The sequence below is a fragment of the Ahaetulla prasina genome, chromosome 7 (assembly GCF_028640845.1).
Source record: "Ahaetulla prasina isolate Xishuangbanna chromosome 7, ASM2864084v1, whole genome shotgun sequence".
NCBI classification, from domain to species: domain Eukaryota; kingdom Metazoa; phylum Chordata; class Lepidosauria; order Squamata; family Colubridae; genus Ahaetulla; species Ahaetulla prasina.
Window position 1 is genome coordinate 37,273,689 of NC_080545.1, and position 18,766 is coordinate 37,292,454.

Sequence of the window (18,766 nt, forward strand, 5' to 3'; positions counted from 1 at the left end):
ATATGATATGATATGATATGATATGATATGATATGATAAGATATGATATGTTATGATATGATATGATATGATATGATATGATATAATATATGATATGATATGATATGATATGATATAATATGATATGATGATATGATATGATATGATATGATATGATATGATATGATATGATATGATATGATATGATATGATATGATATGATATGATATGATATGAAGTCCCAATGGTCAATCGGCATAAGAAAGAGGGACAGCTGGGATGGAAAAGCCAAGGGGGTGACCCTCACCCACAGCAGTCGTAAGCCCAGGTGGGAAATGGAGCTGGAGGCCCTCTCCAATCAGGAAAAGCTAATTGAGGAACCACTGATGGAGGATTGACTGAAGTGGTACATCAACTGTATTGTGATGGAAACCCTGAAAAATCTCAAAGTTTGAGGTGAACAGGGTCGCCAACGAAGGAGAGCAGGTGGACCAGCAGCCGGGGAAGTTTGAGCCATCACCCCTGACCCAGCCATGGCTGACCAAGCAGACAACCAAGCCAGCAGAGCAGCGGCCACACCAGGTATCCAACTTCCTGCCATCCCCGCCCAAGTGATTGTCTTCGGCCAACCCAGGGGGCCACAACTAGAAAGGAAGGCTCCTCCCTTGGAGGAAAATTTGACGGAGACCCCCAAAAGTTAGGATTTTTCCTGGCTCAAGTCCTCACCTACATGCAAGAGTACGGGAGGAATTTCCCAACCCAGGGGGCATGAGTGCGTGTCATTACCCTAGCCCTAGAAGGGGCAGCGGCCAGGTGGATGGTGAGACTTCACAACACCGACACTCCAGAGCTACGAATTCAATCAATTCATGACAGCCCTGCACCACCGCTTCAAAGACCCCTCGCTGATCACAAAGCCCACAACTGCATTAGAGTCATAACGCAAGGCCACCATCCTGTAGTTGAATACATTGAAGAATTCCAGGACCTGGCTGGCCAAGTCAACTGGCCAGAAGATATCCTAGTTTGCTGGTTCAAAGATGGACTCAGTGATGGAGCTTCTGCTTGGCGCCACCTTTCTCGCTGGGTGCTAATTTATGGCACTCCGCACTGGATATTGTAAAAGCCGGTGTAAATAGCTTCGAACAGCTGTTCCCGACTTAATTTTCCCTCTCTGGTTGAGAGAGCAGGGGAAAGAGCAAGAGGGGAGAGAGGTAGATTCCCCTAGGGGCTTTGTTTTTGTTATTCAAAGTCCCGAACGGTCGAATCCCTTTGAATTCCTTCTACACTCCATTATCCAGCGCGTCTCCTGCAACAGCAGGAAAAGAGGAAGGTGTCCAAGTTCTGCTAACAATTGATTTCTTTTTGTGGATTTCTATAAGCAGGCGGAAGAAGCATGAGTGAACAATTATTGGTTTGCAAGTATTGTTGATTTCCTGACTTCCTCCTTTTTTAAAGAGAGAAAAATTATTTTTTTTCCTTCTCTTAAAATGGCGTTTTAGACTAACTGCAAATAGATCAGCCTTGCTGCGAAATCGAAACTGAATGGAGACTTCATCATATTGTGTTGGATTCTGGATTGTTGGATTATATTACGTTGTTTAAGTATTTCATAAGGGGATTTTCAGTAAAAACTTTGCCATGAAGGTTTTTTCAGAAGAATGGATTCGTGACTTTATACAGGATTACACAGAAAGAATGTATTTAATTATTCAAAAATACGAACTCAAACAGGACTTAAATGCAATGGATGAGATACAAATAAAAATGGATAAATGGATAAATATGAAGATATGATCCTGAATAAACAAGTTGATGTAAAGAAGTTTCCTTTAAATAGTTTGGATGAAATGTCAGAATTTGTGCTACAGGAGGCTGTCTCCCGAACTGAAAAAATTTACAGGCTTAATGCTTTTCAAGAATTCTTTCTTTGGATTGATGGAATATATGGTAGTAATTTGTGGATTTTTGAACATAAGGATCTATTAGGTAATATTGTGATTGACTTTTCAAAAGGAGAAATGAAGGAAAGACAGAGATTAATGTATCAAAAAAAATGGCAAGAGACAAAAGTATTATCCTTTGAATTATTAACAGACAAAAATATTACTGTCCCTGAAAGACAAGTGAGGAAGATCTGGCAGAAATGGGTTGATTATATGTTTTATATCTATTATAAAAGACTAGGTATTTGGATTTATACTGGATTTTGACGAGGATGGACTAAATTTGAATAGCTACTGTAATTCTAGGTATTGAAATTTTATAATGAGTTGTATTGTATTTTGAATAGAATAATTTTGAAAGAGTTTATGTAAGAAAGACCTGGGGGGGAAATTATATGGTTATAGAAGCTATAAGGGAGATATTCTTTGAATTGGATTGGATTTTTATGTTTTAGTTGGTTTTAAATACTTTAGGATCAATTTGTTTTATTGATTTACATATTTTGTTATTCTTAATTGTTAATTTTTTTATTTTCTATTTTTTTTTCTTGAAGGATTTTGGTTGTGTTAGGAGGAAGTCAGAGCTAGAGAGGGAAAATTGGTATAATAGTTTTTGGGGAAAATCTTCTTAGCATATGTTTGTTTTATTTTTATCTATACCTTGTGCTTCATCCGGGAAGTTAGGGGAGAGGGGGGAGGGATTAGTGAAGGGAGGGGGGTTGAGGGGGAAAGGGGGAAAATTTTTTTTTTGTAAAACGTTTTGAATAAAAAAAAAAAAAGATGGACTCAGTGATGACCTATACACTGCTTGCCTGGCTGGTGGCACCTCTAACCACCTGCAGGAATGGTACCTGATGGCAGAAGAGGCGGAAATTGACATAACCCAAAACCAGCACTGCATCTACAGGGCTTGGAGAAGATCCCCACCCCAGGGGAAGCGAGAGCCATTCAAACCCCAAACTGCCATGGCACCAAGGCCATCAGGTTGCTTTAAGTATAGGAAGGAGGGGCACCACATGGCAGAATGCTGGTTGAAAACCCCTGCCAGAAAGCCTGCAAAAACCACCCCCTGAGGAAAAGAAAACACGCTGAGAAGCTGAGAGGCCGTGGAGTTCTGTTCCCCTCCAAAATCAGAGGAGGGAACTCCAGCACCCCGAGAGGACCTGAGCCAGTCCGAAAGCAATCTGGAAGATGATCCGCTGGTAAGCAACCTAATCGAACTGCTCACCCTACCCCTAAGACTTTTTATCCTCAGATGAGGGAAAGAGGAGGAAATAGCAGCACTGCTGGACTCGGGATGCACCTGATGCCTAATTAGCCCAACCCTTGAAGGGAGATTGGGAATTCACCCAAGGAAAATGAAAACCCCCATCACTTTTTGCCAGCTAAATGGAACAGTACCGGGGGGGGGGAGGAGCCAGCCATTTTTGCCACAGAACCATTGCAAATGAAGCTGGGGGATCACAAGATCCTAACGTTCATAGTAGCCCCAGGAATGGAATGGCCACTACTCTCAAGGCTCACGGGGCTATAGAAGTGGAACCCTAAAATAAACTAGAAGAGAGGAACCATAAAATTCCAGGGGCATGTAACTTTCACAAACATCCCAGAGGGAAAAAGGGAAGGAAAGGAAAATAGGGAAATGGCAATGACTGGCCACCCTGCTGAACCCACTAGATTCCCCAAAGAATACTAGGATTTGGCTCAGGTATTTAGTGAGGAAGTGTCCAATGAACTTCCACCCCATCGTGCCATGGACTGTGCCATTGAGATCCTACCAGGGGCTAAATTTCCAAAACCAAAAATGTACTGAACTCAGAGCGTTTATCAACAAAAACCTAAAAAGGGGTTTCATTTAACCCACCCAACAAAAAATAGCAGCCCCAGTGTATTCCGTGAAAAAAAATATGGCTCCTTATGCCTCTGTGTTGACCACCATAACCTGAGCACAATCAGCATGGAAAATATGTACCCACTCCCCCTCATAATGGACATGCTGGCCCACCTCTCTAAAGGAAAAATCTTTTCAAAGTTTGATTTATGAGAGGCATACTACCGCATCAGAATTAGGAAAGGGGATGAGTGGAAGACTGCCTTAAACACCCCACTGGGGTGCTACCAATTTAAAGTCCTCCCTTTCAGATTACAAGGGGCCCCTGTAGTGTTTATGCAACTAATTAATGAGGTGTTCCATGAACATTTATACAAAGGGGTCCTGGTTTACCTTAATGACATCCTAATTTATACTGAAACAAAAGCAGAGCACATAAAACTAGTCCAAGCAGTTCTCACTAAACTCGAAGCCGCCAAACTCTATGCAAAACTCTCTAAATGTGAGTTCCACCAAGAAAGAATTGACTACCTTGGATATAGAATATCCCATAAGGGAATAGAGATGGATCCACAAAAAGTAAAAGCTGTCATCGATTGGGAGCCGTCCTAAACCTGTAAACAACTACAAAGTTTCCTTGGTTTTGCTAACTTTTACCATAAGTTCATTCCAGCCTTTGCAAAAATCACCCTCCCCATTATGAACTTGCTAAAGATGAAAGGGGGGTGGGAACCAAAACCAAGGCAACGCCTTAACTGGACTATGGAATGCCAAGTGTCATTCGAAAAACTCAAACTATTCTCAGCCAAACCAATCCTAAAACACCCAGACCCAGAACAACCATTTGTCATCCAAGCAGATGCTAGTGACGTGGCAGTAGGACTGGTCCTACTTCAAACAATGAACAGGGACAATTGCAACCATATGCATACACATCCAAGAAATTGACAGAAACCGAGCAAAGATTGGCCATATGGGAGAAAGAGGCTTATGCAGTGTGATGGGGCCTCCTCACATGAAGACAATTCTTAGAAGGGAACAAAATTTCCTTTGAAGTCTGGACTGATCATAAAAACTTAGAAGCTCTGGAGACCCCACAAAAACTCTCCCCTAAACAAGTACGTTGGGCGCAATACTTTAAACGTTTTAATTTTACCCTCAAATATCTCCCAGAAGGAAAAAAATTCTTAACTGATGCCCTGTCCAGAAACCCCAATACAACTGCAAAAAGACTGAAATTGTTAAACCTATGCTCCAAACATCCCAGCTAGCTGCCAAAGTAATTACCTGAACACAAGCCAAAAAAGAACCGCTTGCAGACAATGCAACGGTCTCAAAATTTAAGGAGGCACTACTGGTTCCAAGCACACAAAAACATTTGTTTGCTCAAAGCCTGGGTTGAAAACAAGCTTTATGTTCCTCCTAGCCAAAGATTGGAGCTTATTAAATGATGCCATGACTCCAAAATAGCTGGACATTTTGGATTTGTGAAAACACTACACCTAATCAAAAGGCAATTCTGGTGTCCATCCCTTTAAAAAGTCATTGAGAGCTACGTAGCTAGCTGCCCCACCTGCGCAGCTGCAAAAAGATGACAAGAAAGTCCCCAGGATTCTTACAAACTGTAGCAGAACCTTCAGCATCTCTGAGAGAGATTTCTATGGATTTTATAATGGAGCTGCTTGAAGGTACGGGAAACACAGTTATTTGGGTTGTAACAGAACTCTTTTCAAAACAGGTCCATTTCATACCCTGCCAGAAGATCCCAGCAGCCCAGGCATTAGCAAAAATGTTTTTAGTCCACATTTATCGCCTCCATGGAGCTCCCCAATGGATTATCTCAAACAGGGGTGTCCAATTCACCTCAAATTTTGTCAGGCTTTCTTAAACATGTTAGGCTCTGCCTAGGGGCTGTACTCTTCACACACCCCCAAATGAACAGGGGGGAGAGTGGAGAAAGGCAATGGCATATTGGATCAATATTTAAGATGTTTTATTAACTACCAACAGAACAATTGGACTGAGCTGTTTCCTTTTGCTGAAGTAGCTTACAACAACTCGGTACAGAGTAGCACTGGTTTCACCTCATTTCAGGAAGCCACAGGACAAGAATTCAACCCCACGCCAGAGCTACCGCTAAGGAACCTGACATCCCCTCCCTTAAGGAGTAGATAAACAACCTAAAAACCACTTGGCTAGTGGTCAGACTAGCTCTGCAAGAGGCTAGAGCAGCTTTTAAAATTCAAGCTGACAAGAAATGCTGTGAACCCAAACCATTCAAGGTTGGGGACCGCATATATCTATCCACAAAGTTTCTACAATCCTTACAACTGTCTAAGAAACTGGGACCAAAATTCATTGGCCCATTCACCAGAATCATTAACCCTGTCACGGTAGAACTCCTCCTTCCTAAGACACTTAGGCAGGTTCCTCCAGTGTTTCACTGCAGCCTACTCAAGCCAGAAATCACTTCAAAAGTCAGACCCCCTTTGCCCACATCTCCAACCCCCATTGTGGGGGGGGGGTGTTTAATTTTGTTTTTTGTGTTTTAATTTTGAAATTAAAAATATCCTTGACTCCCATACTCACAATGGCTCCACACAATATTTAGTGGCATGGAAACATCTACCATCCTCTCAGAATGAATGGGTAGCCAAAAACCATGTAAAAGCCCCCACACTGTTAAGGAAAATCCATCTGAAATACCCTCACAAACCATCCTAAATCTTAATGTATTATATATTTTATGTCTTTCTAGGTGAATTTTCCATTTTTCTGAGGAGGACAATATGTCAGATCCATGTATCTGCCATTCTTTGTGGAAGAAGGTGGGGATTTGGATTTGTCACATTTAGTTCTCTTTCCTATGTATCCTATTTCCTGCCTGGTCCTCTTTGTATAAACTTTAACCTGATTTATAACCATTGCCTGGCACCAGGAGTGCCTGGAGAAATGAGAGGGGATGGGGGGAATGTGTAGATTGCAAGATGGCCCTGAGAAGCTCTTCTTATTTGCTTTTCAGAGAGGCTGGTGTGATATCATCTTCACATTAGCGGATTGGTAGGAATCCACATTGGATGGTGGGGGGGGTGTTTCCTAATTCCCTTTAGGAACTGTAAAAAGGACTGTAAAAAACTGTAAAAAAGGACTGTAAAAAGGTTCCTTTTGAAATACAAAGTTCTCAAGAGTTCGTACTTTCTAGGAAGGGGGAGAGAAGCTGGTCCTTACATTAACCCAACTTGGACAGCCATAGGTTACCAAATTTCTAGCAACGCTTTTTTTTTTGGGGAAGACATTTTGCTTCTCATCCAAGATTTTTCAGCACTGACAGGATAGTGGGGAATGGAAGGATTTATATTCCTTGCAGACAAATGGTAATTTGCATTCTTTTAGTCTTCAAAAGAAAAAAACAAGAAAGTCTAATTGCCTCCTGAAAAAGCACTTTTGGGACAACCATGATGTGGACAACTGAGAATCTCTACAGACTTCCAATGGTACTGTTATTTTGTTACATTGCAAAAAATAGATACTGAAAGTGTAAAACAATTTTATTTGCAACGAGAAGTGAAAGACCATTAGTCTGGGTAAGGGAAATAAAACCTAATTTTTCTTTCTTTTTTAAGCTAAAATACTTTATAAGACCTTCATATTAATTCAGTGTTGCTGGCAAGTAAATCTCTGGAACACAGAATTTTGATATGATTAATACATTCATTTGGTGTTAAGAATAATTTGCAACTAAGCATTTTAATAGAAGCTGCTTACTAATTCAAATAAGTATCTTTATTGCAAACGAGTTCTGTTAATTGCTATAGTTCTTCCTTAGAATTTTTCTGCATGGCTTGGTGAAAAAAAAAGATGGAATACAGTTAGTCAGTAACCCAAATTTTGACCTAAAATCATTAACAGCCAGAAAACTTTAAGGTAAAAAGATTGATATCACTTGCTCCAAATGTAATCCCTTAAGAGACAGAACAATTCTTCCAAATGATAAATAAAATAGAAAACTACTCAGGGATGCTAATTTATAATTGGACCATCAACTGATAGCTAAGTTGGCCATGACTCAGCAAATCTAAATACTATGGATGCTCACATTTCAAAAATCTTTCAGTCATGTAAACAGCATGACAGCAGCACAACTTTTTCAGGTTTTCATGACAAATAATAAATAAAATAATAATATTATTTTATTTATTATTTGTCATGAAATATTATTTATATAATATTATTTTTATATATAATATTTATTAGAAGAGGAAGTTGAAGAAATTAAGCAACATAATTCAAAATTAGAAAATAAAATCGATGAATTTCAAAGTAAAATGGAAAAAACAGATGATGAAATAGTTTTGATACAATATAGAAATATGGAATTTGCTCTAAGAATCCGTGGTTTGAAAGAAAATAAAGAAGAGAATTTAAGAACTGAATCAATTAATTACTTCAGAGGAAATTTTGTTAGCAATTAAGCAACTTAAAATCGGTAAAGCACCAGGTACAGATGGTTTAACAGCTGTTTATTATAAAAATTTACAAAATGAGATGGTTGAACCACTTAAAGAGTTATTTAATAAAATTCAAATGGGAGGAGATGTTCCCCCTTCATGGAGGACAGCCTTTATTTCGTTAATACCAAAGGAAGATCGAGATGGTATTAAAGCAGAGAATTATAGGCCTATATCACTTTTAAATACTGATTACAAGATATTTACTAAGATACTTGCTAATAGATTAATGCCAGTGATGAATCAAATAATTCATAATGATCAGTCAGGATTTATTAAGGGTAGGCAGATGAGATATAATGTGAGGCAAATCGTAAATTTACTTGAATATTTGGAACGAAACAACCAAGTCTCAGCGGCATTCCTTTTTTTGGATGTTGAAAAAGCTTTTGATAGATTGGATTGGCAGTTTTTGTTTAAAGTAATAGAAAAAATGCAATTTGGGGATTATTTTATCCATGCAATTAAAGCAATATATCAGAAGCAAACAGCACAAATAATAGTAAATGGTGGGTTAACAGAAACTTTTAAAATTGGGAAAGGGACGAGACAGGGATGTCCCTTGTCCCCATTACTTTTTATTTTAACTTTAGAAATTCTTCTGAATAAAATACGTGGTTCCGATCGAATAAAGGGAATTTGAGTTAAACATCAAGATTACAGATTAAGAGCTTTTGCAGATGACTTGGTTGTTACTGTATCTCAACCAACATACTCAGCTACTGGTTTAAAAGATATAATTGGTCAGTATGGCAAAGTATCTGGATTTAAGGTGAATCAGCAAAAGACAAAGATGATAACTAAAAATATGAATATACAACAAAAAGAAGAGTTAGAAAGAACTACAGGTTTTGAAATTGTTAAAAAGGTTAAATATTTAGGAATATATATTACAGCTTCAAATGTTAAATTATACAAAAATAATTATGAGGTATTGTGGCAGAAGGTATGGAAAGAAATGGAGAGTTGGAAGAAGTTACAACTATCTTTGTTGGGAAGAATAGCGGCTATAAAAATGAATGTTTTGCCCAGGTTTTTATTTTTGTTTCAAATTTATTTATTTATTTATTTATTTATTAATCATATTTATATACCGCCCTATCTCCCAAGGGACTCAGGGCGGTTTACAGGCACTAAAAACAGATAAATAGAATATAAATACAATATAAAACATTTAAAAAACTTATTCTAAAGCCCGTCCAATTAAAAATAGAAATAAAACCCAATTTAAAACCCAAAATTTAAAATCTAGCTCAGTCCTGCACAATTAAATAAGTATGTTTTAAGCCCGCGGCGGAAGGTCCGAAGGTCCGAAAGCTGACGAAGTCCGGGGGGTAGATCGTTCCAGAGGGTGGGAGCCCCACAGAAGCCCCTCCCCCTGGGCGTCGCCAGACGACATTGCCTCGCTGACGGCACCCTGAGGAGACCCTCTCTGTGAGAGCGCACGGGACGGTGAGAGGTATTCGGTCGCAGTAGGCGGTCCCGTAAATAACCCGGCCCAATGCCATGGAGCGCTTTAAAGGTGGTCACCAAAACCTTGAAGCGCACCCGGAAGGCCACAGGAAGCCAGTGCAGTCTGCGCAGGATAGGTGTCATATGGGAGCCACGAGGGGCTCCATCTATCACCCGCGCAGCTGCATTCTGGACTAACTGTAGCCTCCGGATGCCCCTCAAGGGGAGCCCCATGTAGAGAGCATTGCAGTAATCCAGGCGAGACGTCACGAGTGCGTGAGTAACCGTGGATAGGGCATCCCGGTCCAGATCCCGGGATGCCGGCATCCACAGCCACTCTTTCTTGGCGGGATTGAGCTTGAGCCTGTTTCTCCCCATCCAGACCTGTACGGCCTCCAGACACCGGGACAGCACTTCGATAGCTTCGTTGGGGTGGTTCGGTGTAGAAAAGTACAGCTGAGTATCATCCGCATACAGCTGATACTTCACACCGAAACCACTGATGATCTCACCCAGCGGTTTCATGTAGATGTTAAACAGAAGGGGCGAGAGAATCGACCCCTGCGGCACCCCACAAGTGAGGCGCCTCGGGGACGACCTCTGCCCCCCTGCCAACACCGACTGCGACCGGTCGGAGAGATAGGAGGAGAACCACCGATAAACGGTGCCTCCCACTCCCAATCCCCCCAACCGGCGCAGCAGGATACCATGGTCGATGGTATCGAAAGCCGCTGAGAGGTCTAATAGGACCAGGGCAGAGGAACAACCCTATCCCTGGCCCTCCAGAGATCATCTACCAACGCGACCAAAGCCGTCTCCGTGCTGTAACGGTCGGAAACCGGACTGGAACGGGTCTAGATAGACAGTTTCATCCAGGTGCAAGGGAAGCTGATATGCCACCATACTCTCTACAACCTTCGCCGCGCGGGTTGGAGACCGACGATAATTACCTAAAACAGCCGGGTCCAGGAAGGCTTCTTGGAGGGCCTCACCACCGCCTCTTTCAAGGCGGCCGGAAGACACCTCCACCAAAGAAGCGATCGTAATCGCCTGGAGCCAGCCTCGTGTCACCTCCCGAGTGGCCAGCACCAGCCAGGAGGCACGGGTCCAGTAAACACGTGGTGGCATTCAATCTACCCAGCAACCTGTCCATGTCCTCGGAGCCACAGGGTCAAACTCATCCCAAATAATGTCGCCAAGACCACCTCAGCGTCTCACCCGAATCACCGCAATCTTGGTCCAGACCATCCCGGCTGAACGATTTTATCGTATAGATAACCGTTAAACTCCTCAGCCCGTCCCTGCAACGGGTCATCCCGCTCCCTGATGAAGGAGGGAGCGAGTCACCAAACAGGGCGGCCGGGCGGTTATCTGCCGATGCAATGAGGAGGCGTAGCTCGCCTCGCCTCAATGCCACTAGGTAAGTCCTAGTATAGGACTTCACTAGTGTCCGATCAGCTTCCGAACGGCTAGACCTCCAGGAACTCTCTAGGCGTCTTCTCCGGCGCTTCATCCCCCTCAGCTCCTCGGAGAACCAAGGAGCCGGTTGGGCCCTGCGCCGGGTCAGAGGCCGCAAAGGCACGACTCGGTCTAAGGCCCCCGCCGCGGCCCGTTCCCAGGCCGCAACAAGTTCCTCGGCCGAGCCGTGAGCCAGACCCTCAGGAAATGGCCCAAGCTCCGTCCGGAACCCATCCGGGTCCATCAGGCGCCTGGGACGGAACCAACGTATCGGCTCCGTCTCCCTGCGGTGGTGAATGGCGGTCAGAAAGTCCAGGCGAAGAGAGTGATCTGACCATGACAAAGGTTCAGTGACTATTTCCTTTAAGTCCAGATCTCTCAACCACTGACCAGAGAGAAAAATCAGGTCCAGAGTGCCACCCCCAGTGTGAGTAGGGCCATCAATTACCTGGGTCAGGTCCAAGGCCGTCATGGAAGCCATGAACTCCCGAGCCGCTGTCGATGACGGGCCGGAAGATGGCAAGTTAAAGTCCCCCATGACTAAAAGTCTGGGGGTCTCAACTGCCACCCGGCCAGCACCTCCAGGAGCTCGGGCAGGGCAGCTGTCATGTAGCAAGGAGCCAGGTGCGCGATCAGCAGACCCATCTGACACCTATGACCCCATCTCACAAAGAGGATTCGCACCCGGCAATCTGAGGCACAGTGGTCTCCTCGGCTCTAGACTCTCTAATCACAACCGCCACCCCACCACCTACCCTGGGCCTCGGTTGATGGAAGGCACGGAAACCCGCGGGCACATCTTCACGAGGCACACCTTCCGTGCCCAACCAGGTCTCCGTAATGCCTATAAGGTCCATGGAACCCCTGAATAAGATCACAAACAAGGGGCTTTGTTCACCACGGACCGAGCATTGCACAACATCAACCGAAGGCCGGGCTCTGAGGATCCTGACCATCCGGGAACGGAGAAGTCAAGGGGTCGGAGCGCGTGATCGCTTTCAGACATCGAGCACGCGCTCCCGAAACTTGGTATGACCCCTCGCTTCCGCCATATCTGCCTCTCCCACTTACCGTGTCAATAGAACCACCCTCATCAATAGGAACACCCTCCACCCCCATAACCTCCGAACCTGATAAAGAAAGACCGCCGCGAGCATGTGCAGAGACTGAGCCCTTACCCCACGGGTTACCCCATTGCCCGCCCTTACCCTCCCACCCCTTAAAAGTTCCCTCTCTAAAAAACCCCACAAGCTCTTCTTTTTCGCATGCCACCTCTGTGGGTCCCAAGACCCGTCATGGAGGCCGGCCCTCGGTAGTGAGGAGGGCCATTCCTGCGAGGCGGGGGCACCTCGCAGGCGCAAGAGTTCCTCATGAGTATAGTGCGTAGCAGCTGAGACTAAGAATCGGCAAAAACAAAAGCTCCATCTCCGAATGGCAGGTGGTAGCAGATGGTACTAGTCCAGAATGAGGACAGACGCAGAATGGAACAGCGATAGATACCAAATGACAGTCTAGGTGGTATTCTGTCGAGTGTATAGTCCAAACATCCTGGAACCGGGGTGAGGGAGATGGCACTCCAGTCCTTGGGCACATCCTCCTCCGTCTTCCTCTGTCCCCAAATAAGTCCCATTGTCTCCCAAAAGTCCTAATAGGACCAAAACGGCCATAGAAGTCCCAAAAGGCCGAGGGGGCATGGATGATGTTATCACAGTCACAACCACAGACTGGTTACAGGGGAACCGCTCGAATGCCTCCATCATCTCCCGCAAACCTCCAACAACCCTCCAGACGTGGCCAGGAATAAATCCTAACCACCCCAGAGGCCAGGTCTCTCCAGCCTTATCCCCCCAAGAGGCCAGGCCCATATAAAAGGCTGAACTTCTCCGAGAGGCTGGAGGATATGAAGGCTGCCAAGTCCACAATCCGGCAGCAGGGAGAAAGCCAACAAACCGTGGCACAAGAGGCAGATGGCAGTAGTAAGGGTAGATGTAATACCTCCGCTCTCATCCAAGTTGCAGAGGCTGAAACCCCCAAAGTCCGAAGTCGATGGTCAGAAGAGGGCCGGAAGACGAGTCCAAGGCTAGAGGCCCGCCAGCGAAAAATCGGAAAGCTAAACGCCGACTCATCGCCCCACCTCCGAGCCTCAGAACATGGCCTCCGAATCCACCGCCAGCCTACCCGGCCTCGTTCTCGGCAGCCATGTATCAGAGAAGGTCCAGAGACCTCTCCCATGGCTGCTCGAAAAGAGATCTCCCGGGCCGGGGACAGCAAGCGGCTAGACGGGCCGCCAGGACATTGCCAGCATCGGAGGGACCTTTTTCCTCGCCGGAGCCGAGTCTTCAGAACAGCGCCATCTTGCGCATGCGCAGAGCTATCGGTGCTTAAGAATGATATTAATGATACAGGTGCTTAAGAATGATATTAAATTACAGGAATGGCAAAAGGGGATTAATAAATTTGTATGGATGGGCAAAAAACCAAGAATAAAATTAAAAATAATGCAGGATACAAGGGAAAGGGGGGGTCTTAAAATGCCTAACTTAAAATTGTATTATGAAGCAGTTGTCTTATCATTAATTACTGATTGGATTAATTTAACTGAGGAAAGAGTTTTGAATATAGAAGGTTATGGTTTGTTATATGGGCGGCATGCCTATTTATTATATGATAAGAAAGTAGATAAAATATTTAAAAATAATATAATTAGAAATGCATTATTGAGGGTCTGGAGGAAATATCAATATAAATTAGATGGAAAGATTCCAATATGGGCAATCCCGAGACACATGATAGAAAATATAAATATATATCAAAAGATGGAGGTAGTTACCTCTAAAGAACTTCTTTGTATGGAAAAGGGGGAATTACAATTAAAATCCAGAGAAAAGATGGGGGAAGAAGGGAAAAATTATACATGGTTCCAATATGGACAATTACAAGCTAGATGGAAATTAGATCAAAAAATAGGTGTTAAGCAAACTGAGGATAATTTGTTAAAACAAATGAGAGATCAAGGCCAACAGCATATTAAGAGGTTGTATAATGTATTAGTAGAAATAGACTCAGAGACTGAATTGGTTAAGGATTGTATGATTAAGTGGGCACAAAATTTTCAGCAACCAATAATGTTGGAAACTTGGGAAAGAATTTGGGTGAGGAATGTTAAATTTACACAAGCGCAAAATATGAGAGAAAATTTTTATAAGATGTTTTATAAATGGCATTTAGACCCCAAAAAGTTGTCATGTATGTATCCTAATGTACAGGCTAAATGTTGGAGATGCGATTGTGAAGATGCCACTTATTACCATATATGGTGGACTTGTAAAAAAGTTAAAGCATTTTGGATTAAAGTATGGTGGATCATGCAGAATATTTTGAAAAAGAAGATTAAGTTTACCCGCAGTTCTTTCTACTAGGAATAATTATGGATTGTACAGCTATAGAGACTAAATTGATTTTGAACTTAATAACAGCCGCAAGACTTTTGATTGCTCAATATTGGAAGAAAGAAGAATTACCTACAATTGAAGAATGGACACTCAAAGTATCAAATCTGGCAGAAATGGCAAAAATCTCTGCTTATTTGAAAGACTATACACAAGAAAAATATATTTTAGAATGGAAAATGTGGATTGATTATATTCAAAATAAGTATCAGATAAAAAAATATCAAATAGCATATGAGTAAATTTAGGAAATATTTTGTATTAGATATATTTCTGAAGGAGAGGGGAATTGAGAGTGTGATTAAGTGTGGAGACTAGAGATTATAATTTAGGAATTATTTTAGATTATGATTGTTAGTTTTGATACCCTGCATTTTGTTCTGGGAAGTCGGGGTGGGGGTGGGGTAAGGGGAGGGAATTGGGGGTTGAGGCTAGAGATGGAGTGATGGTTAATGTCTGTACATTGAAGATGTATAAATATAATTAATGTAGGGTCAGGTCTGCCCAGTTACCATTTTAGAATGGTGGGGAGGGAGAAAAGAGAGAGTAGGAGGTAGGAAAGAGGAGAAGAGGAAGGAAGAGGGGTAGAAGAGGGAGAAGGAAGGTGTAGGGTGGAGGGAGGAGAGGATGTAGATAAGAGAAGGAGAGGAAGGTCTGGAAAATAAAAGAAGGTAGAAGAGGGAAGAGTGTTAAAAAGGGGGGGGGTGACTGGGCAAGCCCGACTAATTGTATATAACTGTACATTAAATGAGTTGTTTGACATGATTGTAAAAATAAAACTTTTTTATGAAAAAAAACATACACACAGAGCAAACACACACAATAACACACACCTCATGGCCCCGGGCCCTTCTGGGCACATACCATCTCCTCACAGAAGTTCCGAGCGGTGTGAGGTGTGTTCGTGCTTGCTCACACATGTTAAAGCCAAGAAGGAGGAGAAGACTTCTGCCTCCCACTCTTCTGACACTGGTCAGACAGGTGTTGTCTCTGTGCCCCCCAAGCCGGGCCCCCTGCCAGAAAGTGACTCGGAAACTGAGTGGGAAGGGCCATCAGGACTTACCTCTGGAGCACCGGCTCCTCTGGCTTAGCTCCAGGAGTCAGAGGCAGGCCAGGTGGAGGAGATAATGAGGCCTCCATCCCCTGACTCTCCCCCCTGCCATGCCTCCAGACCCGGCTGATGGCAATCAGGCCTGGCTGGATCCCAGTTTTCGGAGATACGAGAGGCAGCTACAACAAAGGAAGGGGTGGGGCAGGTCTAGAGAGTGCTGAGTCATGGAGCCACACCCCACAGAGTATAAAAGCAGCCCTGGCTGCTCTTCTGCTCTATGACGAGCAAAAATTGAGCTGAACCTTCGGTCTGGATTGCTGACTTCCTGGTTGCCCAGCAACTCCAAGATAAGGGAGACTTTGGCAGGCAGCTACAGATTCCCTGCCAGGACTGATAGCAACCGTGAACTCAATTACTGGCTTGTTTAGCCAGCTCACGTGGCTGAGGCCGGGAGGGGACAGAACAACAGGTGAGCAGTGTCCTCCCAGCCAGCATGGCCATGTAGCTTCCCAGCCAGGCAGGCAAGCCTTTTCCTTGGCGGCGATCTAAGAAAATATCTTCCAGCTCTTCAAGATCAACTTTAAGAGCACCCCCAGGGAAGAAGGCAAAAAGCCGAGAGCAAAAGTAGCAGCGGTGAGGGCGACAAGGGAGTGTGATGTGTGTCCCTCCATGGTCCCTTCCTGGATGACAGCCAGGGCTTTGCCACCTCCTCTTTTCCTCAGAGTCACAGTGTCTGCTTCCTTTCACACTCCTTGGCTTCTCGGCACTCTTAAAGTCGATCTTGAAGAGCTGGAAGACATTTACTTAAATTGCTGCCAACCTCATTGTTGGGAGAGGTGTATCTTCTCCTTCTCAGCTTTAACATGTGTGAACAAACACTCACACCATGAGATGTGTGCAACTGTGCATGTTTGCTCTGTGTGTATGTTTGAGACCGAGAAGGAGGAGAAGACTTGGCCAAACTTTGGAAGAACTTTGCCCAAGATTTCTCATGTGTTCAAGGGCTAGCCTACACCTCTTCCAACAATGAGTTTGGCAGTGATCTAAGGAAACATCTTCCAGCTCTTCAAGATTGACTTTAAAAGTGCCAAGAAACTGAGAAGCCGAGAGCAAAATTAATGGCAGCGGGGGTGACGGGTGTGTGTTTGTGTACCTCTGCAAGAAGTTTGAAGGGAGGCAGATACCACGCCTCTGAGGAAAAGAGGAGGTGGAGAAGCCCTGGCTGTCACACAGGAGGGGACCCCAGAAGGACACACGACACAGGCCCCTGTTGCCCTCTCTGCCACTACTTTTGCTCTCAGCGTCTCACCTTCTCAGTGCAGTACCTGCCTCCCTTCACACTCCTTGCACATGCCGGGAGCACCGAACTGGAGTGGGAAAGCGTGCATAGGAGCAAGAGTGTGCAAAGTTGGCTGCTATGGGGTGAGTGCCTTGGCTTCCCCTCTTGCTCCTCACAGTCGCCCTGAGCTGAGCTGGTGAAGTTCTTTACTTGGGCAGCCCTGATGGCCACAGCAGCAACAAGCAACACTGCAACAAGGTACAGCAAAATTTGGTGGCGCAGAAATTATTCTGTAAAAAATAGTGCATCTCCGAGAGGCTTCTAGCAAAAAAAAAAAAAAAAGAATCCCACCACTGCCTCACTCTCAACTCCATTGTGTCAGCTGCCCAGAACCACAAACCGATGTGGTTCTGCTTCATCATTAAACCATCTTTCCTATCAGCCTCCATGTTTCCAGTGTCTTTCTCCCAGCTTGGAACAGAACCAGATAGATATTTCTTCACAATGGTAAGAGAACACCTGTCTGATCTTGATGAATATAAATCACTGGGTCCTGATGAATTATATCCCAGAGTTCTGAAGGAGCTAGCAGATGTTATCTCAGAACCATTATACCATATTTCTCAAAAATGCTGGAGAACTGGGAAACTACCAGAAGACTGGAAAAGAGCTGATGTGGATCCCATCAGAAAAAAAACAACAGACCCAGGAAACTACAGTCCAGTCAGCCTAACATCAATATCCAAGAAGATCCTGGAAAGCAATAGATCTGTAAAAGCCTAGAAGCAAGCAAAGTTCTAATAAGGAAAAAGCACTCCATTCCATCTACAGTTATGTCATTTAAATTCTCTTCTTGTTTGAAGGAACTGTAAAAAAAAATCATTTCTCATCAAATTACATGAAAACTGCAAGAAAAAAACATTCAAGATCATTTTAATTCATAACAATACTGTTATTAAGAAATTCAAAGGTTACCATGAGAACGCAACATCTATTTTCCATTCCTCTGCTAGTTCCCTGGTGCTCCAGGATCTCTGAAAGATATGGTTTAATGATGTGAACTCGGAACCATTGAATCCCAGTGGTGGGATTCAGCTGGCTCACACCAGTTCAGTAGAGTCAATAGCTAATTTTTTGTGGAATTTAGTAAACCGGCTGAATAGCATCCAAACTCCAGTTCAATGATCCCTCTGTTGTGACCCAGGTTCCTGGACTCGGACTCCTGGACTCAGATGATTCAGAAAGTGAGGGAGAAGACCTGGCAAGGCCTGCTTCTCCTGGGTCCTCTCCTTCCCTGGCACCCACCCAAAGGGAGGAGGAGGGGCCGGCAAGGCCTGATTCTCCCTGGCCTTCTTCTGATTTGGCAATGCCCCAAGAACAATTTTGGCTTGATGCAAGACTGCGCAGATGTGACCGGCACACGAAGCAGAGGAGGCGTTGGGACAAAGTCAAAGAATGATAAGTCACGCAGTGACATCTACAGAGGCTATAAAAGCAGGAGGCGGAACTTCCTGGCTTTTTGTCTTGGACAAAGCAGTGAATTTGCGTGGGCAAAGTGTTTCAATGGAGGGAAGAATATCTTAATAAGTAACTAAGGCCTTTGACTGACACTTTGTTGGGAGTATTTGGGGAGGGAAACAGAACATTTTGTCCAAGACCCTGACTATACCATCTTCCACCAAAGATGGACCAGCAGCAGGTACAGCAGCAGTTACAGCAGCTACAAGTGGCTAATCAACAGCTACAGCAGCAAGTGGCTCACTTGGCAGGCCAACTTGCTGCCGGGAATGTGCCTGCAGCCCCCCACCGTCCT